The sequence below is a fragment of the Planococcus citri genome, chromosome 3, assembly GCF_950023065.1.
Source record: "Planococcus citri chromosome 3, ihPlaCitr1.1, whole genome shotgun sequence".
Lineage (NCBI taxonomy): Eukaryota > Metazoa > Arthropoda > Insecta > Hemiptera > Pseudococcidae > Planococcus > Planococcus citri.
In genome coordinates this window covers 34,510,989-34,527,471 of record NC_088679.1, presented here as the reverse complement: position 1 = coordinate 34,527,471, position 16,483 = coordinate 34,510,989, and the positions used below count along the sequence as shown (strand labels likewise).

Genomic DNA, 16,483 nt, shown 5'->3' with positions numbered 1-16,483 from the left:
GTTCAGCCCCCTGATCGTCTAGGTGGCTCAAATTTTACCAGGTGATCCGTCACTCAAAGTTAACTTTTCCACAAATTCTCGCCAAAACCCAGGACTGGTATGTACGTACGAGCATTTTTTTTTCATCTACGTACTTTGATGTGAATATGGGAGAAATGTGTCAACTTGTTGATGCGTAATCGATGTCTTTAAATTCAAACATCAAATTTAAGTCGTGTAAGTAAGTACATATGGGATGCCCTCCTAGCAAGAGCTCAGGGAAATTACTTCACGTTTTTGGTCGGTTTTGTCTTTTTTGGGGGGGAAAATTGGGAGAAATTCAGAACTTTGCATTTTTTTTGTTCACTTAGGTACAGGTGATTTTTCAACATTTGTAAGAATTTGTCATTCAGTGTCATCTTACTTTTAGATTTTGTTGATTTTGGGTTAATTTTCTAAATTTTTTCTCAATTATCTAGAAAAAAACTAGAACACATGTCGATTTTTCACGCTATATTTCGAATATTTCAACTTCACTGATTTTGGGAGAAAATTCCGAAATTTTCCAATTTTTTCTTGTTTAACAAAGGTAATTCTTTGGTTTGTAAACATTTCTTTAAAAAAATGTAGCTAAGTATTTGATGTTCCTCGTATTTATAAAATTTTGTTGATTTTAAAGAACTTTTGATTCATGTTTCACTTCATTGAAACATCACAATTCATATGTAATAGCAGTTTGTCAGTTTGTTTGTTTGTTTTTTTTTTTTTTGAAATTTCGACACTTTCAAAAATGAAGTGGGGGTCGAGGGGTCCTACATGAATTCACCTGAAAACTGAAGGCCATATTCACGTTCAGTATCCTCAAAAACATAACATTTGATAATATTCCACCCCACTGCGGCTAATTTGTTTAGTTTTACCCCCATTTTGGGGAGAGGCGGTGCGCTGGGGGCTTCAAATGGGTTTCAATTAAAAACTATGTCCATATTCGTGTCCAGCACTTTTGGAAACATGGTATTCAATATGTCGCACTATGGGATTGTCTGTTTGAATATTAACCTCATTTTGGGGAGAGGGGGGTGTGTTGTGGGCTCCAAATGGGTTTCAATCAAAAAACCATGGCCATATTCGTGTTCAGCACCTCTGAAAACATGGTATTCGATATGTCGCACTACATATGTACGATTCGATTCAATTTTAATCCCATTTTGGGGAGGGGGGTGCGTTAAGGGCTTCAAACGGGGTTCAATCAAAAAACTATGGCCATATTCGTGTTCAGCACCTCTGAAAACGTGGTATTCGATATGTCTCACTACTAGGACTTTTCATTTGAATTTTTAACCTCATTCTGGGGAGAGGGGGTGCATTGAGGGTTCCAGATGGGTTTCAATCAAAAAACCATGACCATATTCGTTTTCAGCACCTCTGAAAACATGGTATTCGATATATCGCACTACATGTACAATTCATTTTAATTTTAGTCCAATTTTGGGGAGAGGGGGTGCGTTAGGGACTTCAAATGGGGATCAATAAAAAAACTATGACCATATTCGTGTTTAGCACCTTCGAAAACATGGTAATCAATATGTCGCACTACTGGAATTGTTCGTTTGAACAGACTTCAGCCCCATTTTGGGGAGGGGGTGCTAGGGGCCTTCAACACAGGTAAATTCAAAAGTCAAGACCATGTTCGTGGTCACTTTTCTGTAAGCAAACCATTTGAGGTATCACACTCCTAATCGTCTTTGAAAATTTTAGTGGGGGGGAGGGGCAGCTGTACCCCAAACTGTTGAGAGTTGATTTTGAGGACAAAATTACTTGATGAATCGAAATTGGCACACTCAAAAACGTACATACACCCTCCCTTCCAACACCTCCAGCTTAGGTTGACTTTATGGCACCACATTGACATGGCAACTATGTAAGGTGCCACATTGACTCTTTAACTTATATACAGTGGTGCCACAACATACTATGAACGAGTGGCGCCACAATGACTGGGATTATCACCCTGGAGCCATAATGCACTTTGACCTGACTGGTGCCGGAGTGTATTGGAAGTCGGTATATATATATGTAAACGATTCGCATTGAACATTTCACCATTTCCAGTAGATAGATACAGGTGCAAAACTCGAACTCTGTGGACAATATAGAATTGAAGACATTTTCATGTCGAAATAGAATTTACGATTGGGTGTATGTTCCCTTCACCCTGGTAAATGTGCTATAAAATGAGCAAAGGTGTTTAGAACAATGATATTTCTTAACCAAATATACTTTTACTGTGAGCAAATCACCACGAAATGGTCGTATTTACCTTTCGATTGTATTTACCAGTATAGAGTATAGGTATCTAGTATTTACATTGAAGGAACCATTTAACCTTGTGCGAAAATTTTGCGTCCCAGACGAGGTGCGTTTTTATGGTAGAACGTTGCTTTTGCAATAAATTTTAGTGCTTGGCCGAATGAATCAAACTAGATAAATGATTGTCCACGGCCAGATAACAATGTTCACGGTATAATAACAAATTATGGATTAGGAGTGGTCAAGATAGTCGCATTCGGTTGCAAGAGAGTTATAGTAGATACGTAGATAGTGCACTGCATACACATTGAGTAGGTAAAGTATACCTATGAAGTGCCAACGTGCGCAGAATGACACCTGTGTACTTCTACTTGTGGTACTTGTTGCAGGTACACAGATAAGTGTGGACAAAGTATACCGCGCGCGTTCTGTTGTATTGTGAATTCTTCCTCGAACGTTGAATTTTTACTGAGTCATTGTTGCAAAAGATACACATAACACCGGGTCTCGATGGTGTAGGTATATTTTTTTTCCTCCAATGCATTGTTCAATTTACTAACATCTATAGATAGGCGCGAGATGATAGCTGTAAAAAATCAGCGTAGTGTTAAATTTCATTATTTGATTTTATGGTCCTGTAATAGGCTTAAATACTGTATCAGAGAAGAAAAATTCAACAATGGAGCGTGGCACGGCGTCAAGCGTCTTGTAGAAGCCCAGATGATTTCAAAACAAAGAGGGATGTTGATAGTACATGGTACTTATCGTGACATATCTTCAAAGAAAGCATACCACGTTACACCCACTCGTATGATTTATTATTTTTCGCTGATAATATCTCAGTTTACGAAATCGTACACGAATACTATCATCGAACCGTGCCGGATCATCATCGTTTTATTTTTAATCGAACGGAGTAATTATTTATGTAGATATACTTTGGTCAAGGTTTCTATTGTACCTACCTACAATAATCAAATTGGGGAATTGTAAAACGGAAGCTAAATCCATACTCTCGTTCGATTATCGTAATAATGTTTAATGTCACGGACCATGCAATTTCTTAAATACCTATGTAAAAGTTTCGACTTGAAATATATGTATGTTTTGTGGTTGGTAAAGAAAAACACTATAGAACATCCTCAAGGTATTTCCAAGCATTGTTCGAAGCGTTCCGTTAAAAAATACCTACGAGTATTTGGAAAAATCCTATTTAGTATTTGGTACAATTCATTGATAAATTAATGAAAAAAATATTATGCAACAGAACCTTGAAACAGATCAATTTACCAGAATAAAAACCTACAACGGACATAGATCGTGGATCGAACAAAGCTATTTTAATAGGCGTTTGTCTCGGTGTGTAATGTACTCGTAGTATCAACAAGAAAAGATGTCTATCTGAATGTTTGATATTTATCTGAAGTACGTCTGAGACTTTTCTAAATGTCTGAGGGAGTTATTACTTATTAGGTACGAGTAGTGAATGGTTAATATATCTTTGTTTTATTGAAATGATTGACTATAAAAATTTAATGGCTCGTAGACGAATTTTTATGGGGAAAAAATCGTGAGAGAATACGATGCATTAAATATTTTGAGTTTTGTGAACGTTTTGGAAATTCAAGACGAAGGAGGCGCGTGCGCCAGGAGGAGATGCGATGAAAACATGCGGTTTTTGAGGTGCTTGAAACATTGCCATTAAAGAGGATACATATTTCAGAATAAGTGAGGGGAGAAGTTGCTTCAGAAGTTAGATATGGATAGACTCGAGTATTTTTTGCACCGGTGACCCATTTTGTTTATAATTTTGGAAGATACATTATTTGAAAAAAAATTCAATTTTCAAAACATAAAACCATGCAGAAAAAAGATTCAGACTGCATTTTTTTGAACTTCAAAATATGATTTTTCTAATTTGTATACTCACCCACTTTAATCATGTGTTCTGCAAAAGGACTTTGAGAAAATTAGAAAAAATGATTAGGTATCTACATACGAAAAAATTAGAAAATTTCCAATTTGAATCAACCTTCAATTTTTAAGCGTCCTCTCCAAATTCGCTCAATTTTTTTGATAGCTCTCTTTGATGGTCCGGTGAAATGATCTTTATCATTTTCTACCCATTTTTGGAAAAGAAGGGAGAAGGGTACAACTGTAATCCTTTCTATTTCCACATGTTTTCGAATTCTTGTGAAATCATCAAACTTCAAGAGTCCATAAAGTACTACATACCTACATCAAGGCCAGTTAAACTTTGGAGCAGACCTGTTTGCAGGGTTTAAAATTAAGGAAATGGATTGAAATTTCAAAATTGATTATCTATTAAATACCTAGCTTGAAACTCAATTTTCAATGTAGACGTTCAACTTTTCATGATAAGTGCAATAGCTGAAAGATATATCATTCGATAATCAGAAAAATTACAGTAAAGACCCTTTTTGATCCTTTTTCATTCAATTAAACTGAAAGTATAAAAATGTGATCTTAAAAGTCATGGGAGGTACCTAATAAGGAGTTAAAAAAGGGTCATCTTTAATTTTTTTTTTTTTTTTGAAATCTGACACAAGATGTAAAAAGTTGAAATTGTTGGGTCAATACGTGATCCCCTCTCCCCTCGTGAGAGCGCCAAGTTTCAGAATAAACTGAATCTAGTATTTTTTCAAGAAGTTTGGTCAAACCCTCTCTTCAGCTCCTTTCATCAATCTTTTTAGCTTATTAGCATTTATGCATTGAATTTGAGTGATGCCTGATTGCCTATACCACTAGGATTTTAAGAACTCCTGAATTTGGCAAAAATGGACTTTAAAGCTTCAGTAATGGTTTCCACCTCTTTTAAAAATTTTGAAACGTTCGGAAAATCTTGAAATTTTTTAAAACTACAATTAGAAATTTCAATAAAAAAGAATGGGGTCATTTAGAATTTTTGCAAAAAAGTTGACTTTCTCAAAATTTTGACCAAAAAATGGACCTCTTTTTCACAGCAAAATTTTTTGCAATTTCTGCATTTTCGGCAAAAATTGTAATATGTACTTTGGTAATTTTGATGAAAGACTGCAATTCCGACAAAAAATCAAGAGTTTCCAGAAATTTTGGCCAACAAAATGTTTTTCTGCAATTTCTACAAAAAAATAAGATTTTTAGCAATTTTTATAAAAAATGTTTTTGGCTACAAATTTTGATAAAGTATGAGACTTTTTGGTAATTATGATAAACAGTGATTATTTTTCCATTTTGATAAGAAATCAGTTTTTTGCGACAAAAAAGCAACTTTTGCCCACTTTTATGCTTTTGGAGTACAATGAGGTTCGTTGAGAGTCGATTCGAAAAAGTGGCAATTCGGGGGTTTTACATTCGAGAAAATGTATTCGGGGGAATGTCCGGGTACCTTTTTGATTAGGTATCACGTATCACTGATTTTATTATTATAAAGTTGATCTTGATTATTCATAAAAATGGAATCAAGATGCTGGATCATTTTTTTTTTTCATTTTTTAAAACAGTTTATGCGGTTAAAAAATGTACTTATGTTGGTTCTGATGACAAAAAAGTTTGATCGTATCGTAAGATCAAAGAAATTTTAAATTTCTCCAGATGCGAAATCTTTAAAAATTGTGCGATTAATTTTTATTAAATTCGCTTATAAGTAATTTAATTTTTTTATATTAAGAGCACGCCTCATCGATATAATACCTACCTAAATTAATTAACTTATTGTTCCACTTACTCTCGACTCTCGATACAGATATAAAAAAAAACTCGACCGACTAAACATTAAAATATTACTTAGGTATATTGTAACAAAAACAACACAACCAGTTTTTACAACAAAGTGAAAGAATTCCCTGGGCCATAATTCTCGACAATTGCGAGAGATTCGCGTTGTTTTGATATTTACCGATGTTGATAATTTGACGATCGAACAATATAGTAATTGGATGATTTACTTTTATTTTTTTTCCCCTTGCACACGCTACAAATACGTACGTAACTACGTATAGTCTGCCAGAACTAGGTACAACATATATAACAACTGTGCAGCATAGAGATGTAAATGAAATCACATACGATACAAATGATGTTACGGTCACGATCGAGTAAGCACAATAATTTTTACGTTCATAAATCGCTGTAGACGACTTACGAATATTTAATATTTGAACGATTTCACAATCGATAACATATCGTACAACTCAATCAACTTTTATTTCGCTGTCAATCGTTTTAAAAGAAAAAAAAATTGTCTAAAAATCCAATTAGCCATTAGTCTACACTCGTGGTTTACTACTGCTGTGTATAGGTAAAAACATCGATGAAATTGTAGCGCCAACGTTTACCTTACTCTTTTTATCGAGAAATTAATTGGAAGCTTTGGTTTCATACTGGAAACTAAACGTCAAATTATAATCATCGAGTTCCTAATGGACAAGAGATTGGATGAAAATCGTAACCAAAGATGTAATCTGATTTTTTTGCTTCCGATAAATACCGTGTAATATCGGTTTAGTGCGAGCTAATGTGTTTGTAATTGGTTAATTCAAGAGTAAGAGGATCCTAATGGGCTGGAAGTGTGGTTTTATGAAGATCAATGTCAATGGAGCTGACAAGAATTGGAAATCGAATGGTGAAAAGTGAAAAAGTATTTGTCAATGACAATCAGTAGAAATACTCGTGTCACGAGAAGTTGAGAATAAAAGGGCATGCTCACTAACTGCAGGTTACTTTTAACTGATAACATTATTCAATTTAAGAATACGTTTATGTAAAGGTAATTTACCACTCTGCAAATTATATTTCTTCCAAACAATTCCAATCGAGTCAGTCAGTACTCACCTGAAACAAAATAAAAATAAAATGTCAAACATTTCTCAGGAAAAATGAAATATTTTACTCGTAACTATAGGGGCGTATAAATATCTGGCATGCTGTATTAAAAAAAAAAAATTCAAATCTCGAACAGTTTCTCCAATAGGGAGGTAGGTACTCACTACTTCAGTACTCAATAATTACCTACCTCACGAACTCAATTCAACAGCTTAGCCTATGCTCTCGTTAAGGTCTCAAAAGATCAATTTCGAAAGCAATAAAATTTAAACGACGCCAATCGACTGTAAATTTAGACCAATTTTATCAGAATTATCGATGATTAATATACCTTCTTTTATAAGAGGTACCCTCATTATGGAAAAACTTTGCTTAAAAAGTGAGTGTAAAATTTAGTCGAGTTTAGCTATATTTTGTCGTATAATTACTTTTTTTTTCTTATTTATTGACCTACATTCGCGTGTAACTTATTAGAACTCAATCAGTCAAGCTGACTTGTAAAAATATAATAGTATAAATGTCAGATAACGCATGTAATATACACGATTTTTAAACCGTTCATTAAAATATTTCAGCGCATGGTACACTCCATCCATACACTGTGAACATAATTTGAACACGTATTAGTACAATAAATAATTTGATTTTTTTCTCTCTCTCATGTGAAGGCTACTAAGGTCAATGTCAACGTTGTCCTTAATCGATAACACTTTAACTGCTCAGAAACCTATTACCTAAAAAGTTTTCTCATTAATGACCATACAGATAGGTATTGCCGCACTTGTTCTCTAACTCTAGGTGCTCGATTACTTAACACAGGTACCTCTATTCATAAAAGGGAGACCCTTAGTATCAAAATTCGTAACACTTTTAATTATTTATTAATGACCGTAATTACAGCGTCAGTGGACGTGTACGAGTATATTACCGGAGAGATGAGAATTACGTAAGACGTACCGATTGGAAAATGTATTCGATAGATAAGTTAGTATAATATCGTGGTCCAATGAGTGAACGAACCTATCGTCAAGGTTTGTGTTTATTTTACGAACGTCTTGAAGCTGAGAGACTTTGAGATGCATATGATGGAGCTATGATAAGATATCAATGATATTAGGTACCTGCTTAATCGCATTCGGACCAGTTGAGGGATGGAGACAACTCACTTCATACTTGAGAAAAATTTCCAAGGAAAATTTCAAACAAAAAATATTTCCAAGTCCAAAATAATTCAAGAATGCATTTTTTTAAAAATAGATACATTTGAACCCACAAAATGCAAAATCTGTCTACTTTCAAAAAAATTAATTAAATCGTTGGCTTTCTTAGATCAAAACAAACAAGAAATGTGATATCAATTTTTTACCTTTCACAAAAATTGAAGAACCTAGAAATGCTTTCTTCTTCAATTTAATGTGAAAAATTGCAAAATACTCAAGTACCTCGTTACTTATTTGATATCATCAAATTGTTCTTATCAGACCGTTACTTCCAGATTCGCATAAACGATTCACTTTCGGACCCTAAACCTATCTTCAGAGGCATACCTCAAGGAGCTGTACTACCCGCACAACAATTGTCGACGTCGACATTTACATCGACTACGTTTTCTCCCAACATAATGATGGAAAAGTGATCAATTAATTATTTAGTGGGAATCTTCTGTCCGTACAAAAGCCAGGTAAATGAAAAGTTTTGAAATTTTCTCATTATTTCTGATACCTTGACATGCCACCTCAACATGTAGATGTAAAATTTGATACTCGAAATTTACATCTACAACTATGTCGACCAATTTTTCAGAATTAAAATTTCTGTTTTAGTGTTTAAAAGTTTAGTAAACATTCAAAAATATGATCTTGTTCAATGAGGAAAACAAATTTTTTAGGGCATTGATGAAAATATTCATTTTCCACAGTTTTGAGTTATAGATGATATGATGTTGATATTGTGGATGTATTTGTTGATGTCCAATTTCACATCAACATTAACATTGATATGTCGACATGAAAAATAGATTAGTTTAGTACTTTTAGATAAAGTATTGCACCATCTTTGATATAAGAAATTTCTGTTCAACTGTTTGATTGTACAGACTTTTCGTCTGTACCTACTTCTTCAGAAGTGGACTTTGCGTTGATGCTGTTTTCAGCACGAGCAATAGCCACATCAGAGGAAAGAATTTTTGGGGAAAAAATTTTTAATTTTTAAACTCAAATTTTATAATTTTACGAAGCAGGAGGTCGACATAAATTTTGATGTAAATGTTGATCCATCCACATCCGTCACTTTTGGATGCCCCATGTTGATGTGAATTTTGACCCCGTGTTGAGCCAATTGTCGACACAAATGCAGATGAACATCAGTCGACAATTACATCGACAATTAGCTCGACACAGGGTCGAAATTCACATTGACTTGTGGCATCCAAAAGTGACGGATGTGGATGGGTCGACATTCACATCGAAATTAGCATGGTCATTGTTGTATGGGTAAGCCTTACGCTTTTCAACATCTACTGCAACAGTGCAACAACATCACTATACTTCATCAAATGCTAAAATTCTTCAATTTGCAGATGATACCTGCTTATGGACCCAAAACCAAAGTAATAATCTCTCCAGTGCAATCAACAAACTTGAACAAAGTATCAACACCACCAACTCCTGGCTAAAATCCTGGAAACTTGAACTCAATCCAAACAAAACAGTTACGAAAATCTTCATGCTGAGACATCACTGCAACCCTGCCAGAAACATTAATATTGAAAACACTACAATAGAATGGAGTGATGATGCTGTTAAATATCTTGGAGTATTCCTTGACAAACAACTCACTTTCACAAGTCACATCTCACAGAAAATGAAAGCTAACTACTTCAAACTACTTCAAACTCAAAACAAACAAGAAAAAACTTCAAATATTCCAAAATAAATTTTGTCGAATCACCACTAATGCTCCATGGTTTTGCCGGAATACCCAAATTACAACGCGAGCTCAAAATTGAAACGATCGACAACTTTCTGAAAACTGTAACTGGAATATACCTGAACAAGTTATCTGAAAACACCCTTGCTTGCATCTTTGATATTGAGCAAAATCACCCTTCAAGACTCAAACTGAAATTTCCTCAAAATTTCTTTCAGGTTTCTTAGCCCTAACTCGTTTCTTTCTTAAGTTTTAAAAAATCCTAACTATTTGTGAAATTTGTGAATAGCGCTAAATTGCGCTGAACCGAATAATAATAAAATTGTCATTCATTCATTCATTCATTCATTCATTCAATTTTTCTCAATATAAGACCCCCGAGAAATTAAGTTCAGACCAATATTTAGAATACTTAAGTATAAATATGTATTTTGAGAGGCGTTTGATTTATTAGGGGTTAGGTACAACTTTTCAGGGTGGACAAAAGATATTCTCTTACAAAACGACCTATATATCTATATCCCTGAATTTGAAAATGCAATGGGGAACATTAATTTTTCAGTGCATCTCAATTTTGTATAATAATAAATTTAAATTTTTGAAAATTTAGGTACCTACCTGCCCCTTCAATTTTCAAAGTAGGTCTATTTCTGGAAAACCGAGTATTAGGTGCTATGCAGATTACCCCTAAATCCTATCCCGTGAGAGCTAGGGTCACGATGATACCTCTTTATAGGAATCAAGTCATCGAAGAACAAAAGAAAAACCACATAGATATTTATCAATAAAATTAATATGGGAATAGGAAGTTATAACCGTCCCTGTATTAATTACCTACTTTATAATTCGAATCTGGAAAAACGATGTTCTGCAAGACTTGACCCACGACATAAATTTCCCTTTTTCTTCTCCAAATAAAATATAAGCAATATCTCCGAACTTTCGAGACAAAACGTTTTCCTTTTCGAATACATCACCACAAACACGACTTTTTGCTAATGTCGATCTAAATTAGCAAAAAGTCGAGCGAAAAATCAGAACAAGCGCGTTAAAATTCAAGCCGCAGACACGCCACAGACTCGGTATCCATGAAATTGGCGCAACTACATATAACGAACGATAGTGAATCTGCACTCAGTTCTTTCATCTTTATCAGCAAATTTTCACTGTACAATGCCATTTGAACCACACATCAAGGTATAAATAGGTATACGCATTGGTCTCCGTAGCCAACATAATTATTACATCGGTAGCAGGTAGGTATCAGCTCATAATACTCGGGTCTAATTTTCATCTTGGATATTCACGCACGAGATACGCAACATCATCGACATTCCGATAGCCGACGACTCGACGTCTGGTCGACGTTTCAAAATCGAATAGAAAATTTCACACATTACACATCTCATTAGTAAATCCATTAAAAGCGTTAACGAGCATGCGAAAACCAAATGGGTTTACTTGGTTCTTTTGTACCTACGTATGTAAAAAAAAAAAAGAAAAAAAATGCACAAATAATACCCCGTAATAAGATAGGTGGTATGGTTGTGGTTAACACAAACGTGCGCTATCTTCCACATGAATGGAGTGTGCGGGATTATGGTACCTTGCGACATGTATGAGCTATTTAATCGACCAGCATTTGTTGCAAATTATTATAATAGGTAAACGGACATAAGTAACGTTAGATGTGTTTGTGCACGCTTCTAGTGCATGTACCTTCGTACCTACACCTATTTGATTTCCATAAAAGAAAATCCACCTTTTTTTAACGAGTATATTCTGCCACTAATATTAATTTATATACATATGTAATGTGTAGGTATTGATCGGGAAATGTTGATTTTACTTCATTTCCAAACATAACATGGACTAGGTACCTAAGCAGGTATCCAGTTAGTACGTAGCTAGCTACCTATACCAACATAATTTGGTTTAATATAGACATTAGAATACGCATTTTACCAATATGCTGTAATACTATAAATCTAGACGAATAGTAACGAATAAATATATACCATAATGGAAAATACAATTCGTCTGGATTAACGTTGAAATGTGTATTATTCGCGGTACAGAGATTATCTAAATTCTCAAGGAAACGTTGTTAGTAGGTATCGACATACGCTGTTATCCAAATTGAGTTGGAATTCTCTATTATGGGAATACTATCATCAAAGACTTCTTATAAGTATTCCCAAAGCTCCATGTACCTACACGTAATTATGAAAACAGTATAACTCCTTATAAACACCACGTCGCGTTGCTCGTGTAATTTATCAAATCGCGAGCTTATTTACTATATTACTATCATGATATTAGGTACACTCGATACTTACTATTTACAAGACCCGCAGCCCTCTACCGATTAAGTTTTCAGTTTACAATATCATTCCGCAGTGAGATGTATCTTTATTTAGTTACACGTTGATACCATCGTGAAAATATCTCACGCTGAGAATACTTACGTATAGATACTTTTTAAATGCCACCGAACGTGTAAGATCGTGTCATTAATGTCTTAAGAACGACCATCGATTCAACAATGGCGAAAGGCAAACATGACGTTTTATACAGAATACCTCGTATACGAATAAATTCCCAACCAGAACCCTATCATTAAGTGCAAATAATCTTTACCATTGCATTGTGTATGTAAACGTCTTACTTATAACATTATCGAAGGCTATGCATACACACCAAAAAAAAAAGTCCAACATGGTCTCTTAAGTTGTACGAGTATTTAGATCATCGAAGGCTGCTACGTTGATAAAAAACAGTGCATTAAAACAATATTGTAGGCAATATTGTGGAGAATCTGTGGTCCATAAGTGATGAAAATTGTGGGGATTCTTTATTGATACTCAACATCGATATCAGAGAGAATCGAAATTCATCCCAGTGAATTTTTTGTCAAATGTATCTACGTATTGCTCTTGTGCTAACCTTGAATATTTTATAAGACTTCGAAAGTTCGTTTTAGTGAGCAATAAAATGAGTTCAACGACAAAAATTATTTTCCAAAAATGTCTGAAATAGGTTAGGTACCTACCTAAATATCTATTTTCATTTAGGTAGATATAGCAAATGAAAATATTCTGCCACAAAATGAAAGATCGAAGTTGAAATTGTTCAAAATATTGCATTTTTAATTTTTTGGGCTTAAACTAAATAATTTTGGAATCTAAATGTTTCATAACACACCTTACGTGTAATAAGTAACGTTTAAAAACTAGACAGCTAAGCAAAGCTTAGCTGCAAAGTGTGCGTAGCTAGCTGCCTTTTCTACAGCTATAACCGTTATTACATCTAGGTAGTGCATAAGTGAATCAACCATGTCACAGTAATGAGAATTTTTGAAACTCTCACTGCTTCAAAATAATAATTGTTTTTCGGTGTTTTCATATTTTCCAAATTACAATAGGTATTTCAGAATAATTTATAAGCTTGTATTGCTTCTAAATTAAGAAATTTCTAGTTGTTTTTCATAGTTTGCATTGTTTTAAAATTTACAAAATTTCAAATCAATTTCCCGAATTCCCCATTGCTACAATTTCATAAAGTTTTCAATAAATTTTCAGAATTTTGCATTGCTGCTGAGTTAGGAAATTTGCAATCAATTTTTAGAATTCACATTGCCTCTAAATAGTCAAATTTTGAATAATTTTTCAGAATTCTTATTGTCTTTAAATTAAAAAATTTCAAATTCAATTTTCAAGTTCATATTGTTCACAAATTGTAAAACGTTTACTCAATTTTTGGAATTTACATTGCCTCCAATTTTTCAGAATTCTCATCTTGTTCATAAATATTACAATACTTATTTTTTATAATTTTCAAGTTCACATTATCTGCAACTTACAGAACTTTTAATCAATTTTTGGAATTCTCAGCGTCTCTAAATACAAATTTTCATACTATTTTTTTTAGAATTTCCATTGTCTTCAAATTTATAAATTTTCAAACCAACTTTCAGAACTTGCTTTTTATTCTAAATTAAGAATTAAATCTTATAAAATATGTTAAGAATTTGAATTGCCTCTAAATTACACGAAAAAAAATATGGGTAATTTTTACAAAAAAATTTAACTAAATACTGGTATTTAGCACAATTAAGTACCAGATCCCATTTAATAATTTTTACTGTAATCATTTAGTAAAAATTATCATTTTAATAAATTTTGCTATAGGTACCAATAGTAAAAATCATTTTGTTTTAATAATTTTTACTAAATCATGATAATAAAAATTTCATGTTTCAATTGTACAAAAATTAGTTTAATTACTCATTTTGAAGTAATTTTTAAATTATAAGTAAAAAGTTAAAAATTATTCATGTCAAGGTAATTCTTACTATACTTATGGCTATAGGTAGACAAAAAATTAATGAAATGAAATTTTAGTTAGCAAATGATATCATAATTCATAAATCATAACCCAATTTCAGCATTATTTTTTCCCCATTATCATGTACTCCATAGGTAACTCCAAAGCATTTACCTATCCAATTTTCCTACGAAAAATCTGTCACCTACCTACTTACCTCACGGGGATTCGAACCTGGGTCCCTAAATTTCCTATTCCTACCTACATGCCCTATCCACTCAGCCACCACTTCACTACGAGGGTTAAGGCATTAAAATAATATATTTGTTTGGTAAACACCCCACCAAGCCACTCCCACTTGAAATACACAGCTGGCAGACTGGGGGTGTAACAGGGTACAATGCAACGCAGCTGTTTATAAAATGATGAAGGGATAAGGCTGGGGGTATAGCAGGGTACAATGAGCGGCAGGTGGTTTACAAGTCCCCTTTCTCCTTTTTTAGGAATTTATGCATTAAAATAATGAACTAAAATTGCAATTACTCAGCAATTACCCATCCGAATTGAATGAAAATAAATCTATACCCTCCGCCTTATTGATTCTCAAATGGTGTCCAATAGGTACAAAAAACGGTTGGATAGCTTAAGAGAACATTCATTGCAATTGAAATTTCAATTTCTCAAAGCGAAACCAATAGTATGCTACGCACACTAAAAAATTGGAGCAAAATCGGTTCAGTAGGAAAGGCTGACGGACTGTCACCAGGTTTTCAACAAAGTCTTTTAATATATAAGGAAGGATCAATCTTTCAACTAATTAGGTATATCCACAACTTGCAAGAATGTACAGATGAAATTTCAAAATGGTTCACGTTTCAAATATCAACACATTTTGAGGGCTTCCTTGTGACATGAATGGGAAAAATTATTGTGTTTTTTGAACTCAAATTTCTTCAAAACATTTCATTGAATTTCGAAATGCGCAACTAGGCAAAGGCAGCTACTTATCTTTGAGAATCTCCTTTCCAGGTCACAATTATTTCATTTACAAACTCTTTTTGAGGTTATTTTTTGACAAGCTCGTATGTGAAAAAAATTGTAGTCTTATTTCATTTTTTTCCCACAAAAAATGCCCCAAAATCTCGAAAAGAGCGATTGAGCAGCTAAAACTCTAGAAAATCTTCTATTCATACTTTTCACACGAGGAAAAAATATCTACTATTTTAAATCCTCCAAGATCATCAATTTTTCATTCGGGTAGGTAACTGAAATTTTTTGGGAGCTACCTACCTTAATTATGGATTACTATGCTTTGATGAAAAACAACAACAACGATAATAATAGTTCGTCTTGATAAGGAACTACACCTGGTAATTTTCAACTATAATTAATGTTTTTAAATCAATATTTAATTCTCTTTCTTTTTCTCCAAATTGAGAAAAATCAATAAAAAAATCTCATTTCAAAAATGGAGTTGAAAAAATGAATACAAGAACTCACTCGTTCATCCCACGCGAAAGAGAAAGAAACGCCTATTTAAGTGGCATTTACTTGTATTAAAATGTCAACTAATATAATAAAAAGTTCGTTAACGTTGAAATATCTTTTCAGCTTTCGAGAGGCAAAAAGTTGGAGAAAATGCCTCGTCGTCATGTTAAAAGATCTGAGACGAAATCGCGTTTATTATTCTTTCAAAAAAAAAAAGTTTATGTTGTCGTCAAGTTGAAAAATTATAAGTTTTTTTAAGTTTTCTGAATTTGCCAATGAAAACTTGAAACTTGAATGGAAATTTCGAGTCGTGTATATGACGAATTCTCGAACCAACTGAGACAAAATCTATAGGTGCAGACATATTCACACTTGGATAAATAATTAAATGTAAATTCAATGAATTAAAAAAATTCAGGAAAATAAGTACCTAAGTATACTTATCTCAGCAAAGAGGAAGTTTTACAAAACATTTTTCCAACACGAATTTCTCTTCATGTCGGCAGATAGGTACCTTACACGATGTTAAATTTGACGAGAAAATAAGTTGACCTGCGACAAGGTGAGTTAATTCGCATATAAATTAGCACGTTTTTGCGACACACGCTGTTCACGAACACATCGCCAT

At 33.5% G+C, this 16,483-nt stretch overlaps 2 protein-coding genes across 2 annotated transcripts in view; both read right to left on the bottom strand.

Annotated features, from left to right (window-relative positions):
• The window catches only part of RpS10b (Ribosomal protein S10b), a 139,639-nt gene that overhangs the window by 103,783 nt on the left and 19,373 nt on the right, over window positions 1-16,483 (bottom strand). The window lies entirely within an intron of this gene.
• The window catches only part of stw (straw), a 121,001-nt gene that overhangs the window by 89,840 nt on the left and 14,678 nt on the right, over window positions 1-16,483 (bottom strand). The gene's annotated exons all lie outside the window — the stretch shown is intronic.